Consider the following 8,397-nt stretch of genomic DNA (forward strand, 5'->3'; position numbering starts at 1 on the left):
GGGGCCTGGTCCCCACTGCTCTCCTCATAGGCTAGGGGGCCTGGTCCCCTCCACCATTCCCTGGTCCCTACCGCGGTCCCCATAGGGAAGGGGTCCTGGTCTCCATCACCGTTCCTATCGCAAAGGGGGCCTGGTCCCCGTCAAGGTCCCCATAGAGAAATGACCTAGTCTTTGCCTCCGTCCCCATTGGGAAGTAGGCCTGGTCCCCACCACTGTTCCCTGGTCCCCACCGCCGTCCCCATCGGGAAGGGAGCCTGGTCCCCGCCACGGTCCCCATAGAGAAGGGGCCTCGTCCCAGCCTCTATCTGCATAGAGAAGGGGGCCTGATCCCCACCGCCGTCCGCATTGCGAAGGCGGCCCGTCTCCTGCGTTCCAGGGCAGGGTGGGGCTTATTGATCCCCGATCACTTTCAATTGCAGCGGGGCTGAAGGACGCAGCCCACGCAATCCGATTTGGGCGCCCGTGAAGGCACTTCTTCCTCAGCAATCTTGGGTTCATGAAGAATATTACCTCTCATCTTGTCTGACGGCCTCCAGATGAAGTTTTGAAAATTTACTTCTTGCAGTAAATGTACCGAATGCTTAAAACCAACGCGCGCAATCGAGTTAAGGTGCAGACTGCGGCGGGCTGTTCACGGGGCGATATGCTGGGGGCAGGGGGGGGGGGTGCGGCAGGTCAAAGTACTGAGCCCCCGCCACCCCGACCAACCCCGCCTGGGAGGGAGGGAAGGGCCGAAATTTGGAGACAGAAAGTGGCTTTCTCCAGTTTCCCTAAAGCCTGGAGGCGAGGCCGCTTTCCGGATCTGCATACCCGAGGCTCCCGCTGTGAACGAGGGAGCAGTCCGGGGATGCTTTTCTGCATATGAACGCCAGGTTGCAACTGGGTCCAGCTTCAGCCCCTGACCGCCAGGAGTCTCCTCTTTGGGGGCTTATTTCATGGATGCCTCCTTGGGTGTTTTTTATTTTTCTTTTGACTGCAGCGAAGTTGTCACCTGGCTTCTTTTTTCTCTGTATCCTAAATTTGCAGCAGATTTAGTTAGAAATTAAAAGGCAGGAAGAGGGAGCCCCCCAGCCCCACCCCTCCAGCCAGGTGGGATGGGAGGAGTGTTGACTGGTGCCTCTCGCCCTAACACAGATTTCAAGAGCAGGAAATTCTCCACCCCCTGCTGTTGGTCACATTGTTTGAAACAAATTTTCATGAAAGCAAAAGGAAAATTGAGTGGCGCCTGTGGCTCAAAGAAGTAGGGCACTGGCTCCATTTACCGGAGGGGGTGGCAGGTTCAAACCCAGTCCAGCCAAAAACTGCAAAAAAAAAAAAAAAAAAAGTGAAAGGAAAATCCAGAATGTCCCCTTTTCTATGCCTGCAGCTCATCAGAGAACAGAAGGCCCCTGGCTCCTTCCCCAGTTGTCCCCCAGGGTGGGCCCCCACTTTCAAAGTTCCAACAGGTAGATGGCAGGTGCCTACCGGGACAGGGTTCCTGAGACTCAGGCGCTGGGTCATTGTGTATAAAACTCACTCATGTGTGCTTGGGGATAGTTGCATGGGGTGCTGCGTTTGCAAACATGCTCTCACACGTGCAAACGTGCTTATATGCACAGTCGTACACGCATCCAAGCACTGTATTTACACAGAGACCCACACACCACATCTAGGCTCACAGCGCACACACACAAAGACATTCACATATGCTGCGCACCTCATCCACCCTGACAGTCTCACACACATGTGCAGACATGAACACAGTCACACCACACAGGCTTACTCACGTCTGTACACACTTATGGACACCCACAGTCTTTTTTTTTTGAGACAGAGTCTCAGTACATCACCTTGGGTAGAGTGCCTTGATGTCACAGCTCACAGCAACCTCAAACTCTTGGGCTTAAGCAATTCTCTTGCCTCACCCTCCCAAGTAGCTGGGACTACAGGCACCTGCCACAACACGCGGCTATTTTTTTGTTGTTGTCATTGTTGTTTAGCTGGCCCAGGCTGCGTTTGAACCTGCCAGACCCGATGTATGTGGCTGGGACTCTAACCACTGGGCGATGGGCACCAAGCCCACACTCACACTCTTACAGAGATGTTTCCACACACTCACAGACACTACTAATACTAAACACACATTAACATGTCCCACACACCCTGTCACTCACATACACACCTGTACACATGCCGCACACCTCACACTTTCCCACATGTATACATACATAAACACTCTCACACCTGTACATGCCCCCTCCACAGACACTTACTTAACACACCCACATACACACCTGTACACACACCTGTACACACACCATGTACACACGTGTGCACACACCTGCACAACACTCACACTCCTGTATACACACCATGCCTTTACACACTTGCACGACACACTTACACATAAACACACATGTTCACACTCACACTCACAGCCCAGAGTGAGGCAGAGCCACCAGCCAACAGAAGGGACGTGGCATCCTGTCCTCTGTGGGGATGTCCAGCCTGGTTAGTCCCCATGTTTCCTCAGTGCTGACCACCGCAGCTGGCCATCAGGATGGTGGGTCCCTGAGCCCTGGAGACCAGTGTGTTGTCAGGCACTGTGGACCCTCTGTCCACCAGCACCTGTGGCTCCCCCAGCGAGGTAGTGGCTCTGTCTCCCACTCCACCAGGGTTAGGGTGTCACCTCCCATGCTCCCCAGCCAGCTGGCATCTCTGGGAGGAGCTGTGGATCTGCCACTGGCTCCTGAATCTCTCCATGCTGGCACGTCTGCACGCCGCCCCTGTGCCTTGCCCTGCGGTGTCAGCCCGTGTCTTTCTGTTCCTGTGTCCTGACATCCACACAGCAGGGCCAAAGAGCAATTTATAAGCAATTCAACCTGATCAGGACGCTTTCCAGCCTGTCAGCCTTGTGGCTTTCTGGGATAGTGGAAACCACGTGTGCTGGGCTGAAAAGCCCGTGGAGTCTTCCACTCTCAGGGAGAGAAGGGAAAAGGTTGCCCTCTCCGGGTTCCTGGGGAATCAGTCCCGATACCCAGAGGGCAGCTGAAGTGTGTAGGGCCTGCCCAGGGCTGTCCTGTGCTGAATAATTTACATAAGTATGTCAGCCTGGTTTCTACAGCTTAAAATCTGTCACGGCTCCCACCTAGAAAAGAACAGTGCAGGTGTGTAGAAATCATACCTCGTCCAAACTGGGGATATGGATAGTGCCGGGAAGAGGGTCTCAGCAGCTCCCAGCCAGGCCTGCAAACCTCTCCTCCCTTTCTTCCTCGGACCACCAAAGTCGGCATCACAAAGAAATAAAATCTGCTTCCCATGTGACTGGTTAACAGGTCCCAAAGGGGCAGCCTTCATGCAGCCTTTAAACCTTGGTGGCTTCCTGAGAAGCACCAATCTTGAGGTTGGCAGGGCAAAGCACATGCTTGCTGATGTCTGTCAAAAGCGCACCAGCCCCCATCAGTACAACCCTGGGATGTTCTCGGGGTGGCCAACTGTGACAGTTGCCCAGCCGGGAAGTCAAGGAAGGGTCCCTGTCGGGGCATCTTCACTTCTGACCCCAGTTTGCCAAAGTCCAGGAGAGTTAGTTCCCAGACCACCCTTGGGCTTGGGCATTCCCTAGAAGAGTTAGCAGAACTCTTGAGAGTTAGGGTTTCTCGCGGTGACCAGATACTTAAGTCAGCCAAGGAGAGAAAGAGCATCTAAGTCTGCCCATGTTCCAAGTGCGGCTTCCAGGCCCTCTCTCTGCAGGCTTGGGACTGAGCTACTTCCCTGACGGCAGTGGGAGACAAGGGCATGGCATGCTACAGTCCAGGGAGGCTCAGCTGCCCACCCTTTTTATTGGGGTTGCACCTGGGTGGCCACCCATTGAGCAAACCCCAGCTGCCAGCCCTGCCTCAGGCCACACAATTGCTTCCTAAATCCTTATCTGCTGTGCAGGGCCCTCAGGTAAATAGAGATGCTTCTATCAGGGCCTTAAAAGTTTAAAACTTACTGCCCAGGAATGGTGAACAAAGTTCAGCTCTTTCTCTGGATAAGGCTAAAGCTAAATTCTTTTTTTCTTTTATAAAAAGAGACAGGGTCTCACTCTGTGCCACATCCTATCAGAGTTCTTCTTATAAGAACTTTTCCTGAGGATGTGCAGAGAGAGAGACAGAGGGAGAGAGAGAACTACAAGTTGGATATCATACTTTTTTTTGGAGACAGGGTCTTACTCTGTTCCCTACACTGGAAGGCAGTGGCACCACCATGGCTCACTGCAGCCTCAAACTCCTGGGCTCAAGGAATCCTCCTGCTTTAGCCTCCCAAGTAGTTGGGACTACAGGCACCTGCCACCACACCCCACTTACTTTTGTGACTTTTTTTTTTTTTTAGAGATGGGGCCTTGCTATTCTGCGTGGGCTGAGCTCCTGCTGCCTGGGCCTCCCAAAGTGCAGGGAGGACAGGTGTGAGCCAGCATGCCTGGGTCAGGTTAAATTCTTAACTACCCACTGTCTGAGGTCAAATGTGGTCTCAGCCCTGGCAGAAACTCCCTGGGGTAAGTCTGGGAGGGTCTTTTCCTTTGCAGAGTGGTGGAGACCCCCTGGTTGAGTGCCTGACAGGTGTCTACCTACAAGAGCACACAGACACCTGCTGTAAGTGTCTGCTGTGGGGCTGCACCAGGGGAGCAGGCACCACCATGAGACTCACCGGAATGTGATTTCACCCCGGCAGGCGGGCTTATTAGCTTTATCACCGGAAAACCTGTTCCTCACGCTAGTAACATAATTTGCAGAATCTGATTAGCAATGTGCATATTCCATGCTCGAGTCTCTTATCACATCTGCAGGGGCAGCCACCACTAATGAAATCCAAGAGGGGTGCTAACAGGACCGGGATGTCACTAACAGGATAATCCCCAACACTCAGGGCTGGGTGGGAGGCTCCCTCGCCCGTCCTGTGGCTCCTGAAATAAGTTAGCCGAGCAAAGGTCTTGAATGCACGAGGAGAGAATGGAGGGAGTGGGTGGGGGAGAGAGAAAATCTGGGATTCTCTTTACTGGCGGCCATGGGTCAAATTGTGTCTCCCCCAAAGGGTTAGGTTTGTGTTGAAAGCCCTGGTATCTGTGAATGGGACCCGATTTGGTAATAGGGTCTCTGCAGATGTAATTAGTGAGGCATCTCAAGATGAGACCATCCTGGGTCAGGGAGGGCCCTAAATCCAATGACAGGTGTCCTCCTGAGAGATAGCAGAGGACACACAGACACAGAGGAGAAGCCATGTGGAGATGGAGGCAGAGACTGGAATGATCTGGCCACAAGCCCAGAGACGCCTGGAGCCCACCTTGGTCCCTTTCTCTGGAAATACTGTGGCCTCAGCAGCTGTGACCCAACTCCAGGTGCCTCTGCAGGGCACTGCTCAGAACCACAGACCCACAGAATGCCACCCGGGGCAGGCTGCCTACTGCTGCCCGCCAACTTTGCAGTAGCTACCCCTCTCACCTCAGAGGTCTGGCTGGCCCTGGAGTCCAGCCCACTGCTCCCCTGGGAGTGGGTGCCTGGCACCAGGACCCTCCAGGGCAGATGCTGCAGCATCTTGAGCTGATGCATCACTAAGCCTTTCCTCCCCCGAGGTCTCTACCTGCCTCTCGTTGCAGAAACTTGCTCTGAGCCAGCAGGAGTCACCAGCTAACAGGTGCGATGGTTACTTTTAATATTTCTGTTTGACTGGGCCACAGGGTGTCCAGACGTTATTATTACCCTATCTGTCCCTACGAGGGTCTTTTTAGGTGAGATGAACATTTTTCTTATCTGTAGACCAGTAGAGCAGATGGTACCCTCTAACACGGCCGAGCCTCAGCCCAGCTCCCGAAAGAAGTCTAATCCTCCCTCAAGTAAGACAGAATTCCTCCTCCCCGACAGCCTTTGAGCTGGGACCTCATTTCTTTCCCCTGACTTGGGCTTGACCTGAAACACCAGCTCTTCTTGGGTGTCTGACTTGTGGGCCCTGGTGGAGGGGATGGCCTGTTGGGGACAGATTCTAGGGTACTGGTTCTCAGCCCCAGCACACGTGGGCCTGAGCAGGTGCCCGGGCCCCCACCTAGATGTGCTGAAATCAGGGGTTTAAGGATGCTCACGTAGGCAGGGCAGTTTGGCTCTTGCCTGGGGAGGTGGGATTCAGTCTGTAGGTGACAAGAACACAAATTCCAGCAGACGGCTCTCTGGGAATGCACTGTGTGGGTTTGTTATTGCCACTATAATAAATGTTAGCAAACTCGGTGGCTTAAAACAACACAAATTTATTCTCATAGCTCCAAAGGTTGGATGTCCAACCTGGGTCTCCTCGGGCTGAAGTCAAGATTCATTTGGCAGGTCTGGTTCCTTCTGGAAGCTCCGGGGGAGAATCCCTCTGCTTTCTTTGTCTCTTCTGGGTTTTATGATGTTGCTGGGGGTGGTGAGGATCCTTCCTCCACTTCCCAAACCAACAAGGACCGACTGGGTTTCTCACACAGCATCCCTGAGACTCTGACTCATCTTCTGAATTATAGGAACTTATGCTGACATCACTCTCATCTGGGTCCCTGTTAGTAAATATATCTCATCATCAAAACCTGTCAGATAAGTCTCTTTCAGGACAGCGATCTCAGTATTATAAATGAGCTAAGGATTAGTACAAACTCATTGGATTTTCCCCCAAAATGTAAACACATCTTAATAAATAAAAATACTGTATGAAAATTGTAACACTCAAGCCAAATTTGACCTCTGCAATTATAATAGATACAAGGCTGGCTCGGTGCCCATAGCTCAGTGAGTATAGCGCTGGCCACATTCACTGAAGCTGGCAGGTTCGAGCCCAGCCAGGGCCTGCTAAACAACAATGACAACAGCAACCAATAAATAGCTGGGCATTGTGTCAGGTGCCTATAGTCCCAGCTACTCAGGATGATGAGGCAAGAGAATCGCTTAAGCCCGAGAGATTGAGGTTGCTGTGAGCTGTGATGCCACAGCACTCTACTGAGGGAGACATAGTGAGACACTGTCTCATAAGGTAACAAAAGTTATCGGCATATATTGAATATTATGCTTTTAATATAGTTTTTCTTTTCTTCAAATGTGTCTACATATTTTGGCATCCTATGTATATATATATATGTGTGTCTGTAAAAGCTACATCTATACGGGGGTCCCCAAAATGTACATATATTTTAAGAAAGAAAAATACTGTATTAAAATTGTGATAATCAAGTCATATTGGACTTCTGCAATTACGATTGATACAAAAGATAAAACAAGCGTCATTGGTATACATTGAGTATCACAATTTTAATGCAGTTTTTTCCTTTCTTAAATGTGTCTACATTTTTTTGGCACTCTGTACTGGTCATTTTTTTTTTTTTTTTTGGCTATACATGTAGACTCAGTGGGTCCTTGGACACAATCTGTAATATATTATTTACCTAGTCTTTCTTAGAGGAGAATTATATGACTCTATAATTATCTCATGATCACAAAAAAATTGCACCTTTAAAAATAAAACTCAAAAAAAAGTACCAGTAAAACAAAACTGTAAAATTTTGGTTATCCAATCTTACTAAAAGCTTTCTATTTTTTGTCTGTTTTAAAACTATGATTATTAAACCATAGTTTAAATAAAACTTTTTTGTTTTTGAGATAGAGTCTTACTATGTGGCCCTTGGTAGAGTGCTGAGGCGTCATATCTCACAGCAACCTCAAACTTCTGTTGCCTCAGCTTCCCAAGTAGCTGGGACTACAGGTGCCCACCATAACCCCTGGCTATTTTTTTGTTGTAGTTGTCATTGATTGCTCAGCAGGCTTGGGCCAGATTCAAACCCACCGGTCCCGGTATATGTGGCCAGGGGCGCCCTCATCTCTGAGCTATGGGTGCCGAGCCTAAATAAATTATTGATTATGGTAACACCAATTAGAACAGTCAATTCCAGTCACAAATGGGAACACAAAAAACTCATTTAAACTACAAGAAAACTAAAAAACATCATTAAATTTTTTTTCTTACTTATCCAGCCAGTTACAATCTCATATCTCAAAAGCAGAGCTGACTTGCAGCCCTTGTTCCATCTGAACCTCTAAGGCTCCTTCCCCAGGAAAGCACACATTACGGTGCAGAGGTCTGAGGGGGCACTGGGGAAGAATGAGGTTTTGGGGGTGGTGTCTGCCACTTGCTGACCACAACTGTGCTAGGGGGGAAGTGTCTGTGTTTTTTTTGTATTTGGGAGGAAAGTGAGCTCTTCCTGGGGGCTTTGCAAACTCTGGTCCAGAAATGTCTTTCTGGGTCTACGCTGGGTTTGAGAAAACTGTGTATATTGGAGGTGAAGAATGTCTCCCCCCAAAATGTGTCTGCACTTGGAACTGAGGAGTGAGGATTTACTGGGAAATAGGGACTTTGCAGATGTCATTA

The sequence above is a fragment of the Otolemur garnettii genome, unplaced genomic scaffold, assembly GCF_000181295.1.
Source record: "Otolemur garnettii isolate 467f Iridium unplaced genomic scaffold, OtoGar3 scaffold00065, whole genome shotgun sequence".
NCBI lineage: Eukaryota > Metazoa > Chordata > Mammalia > Primates > Galagidae > Otolemur > Otolemur garnettii.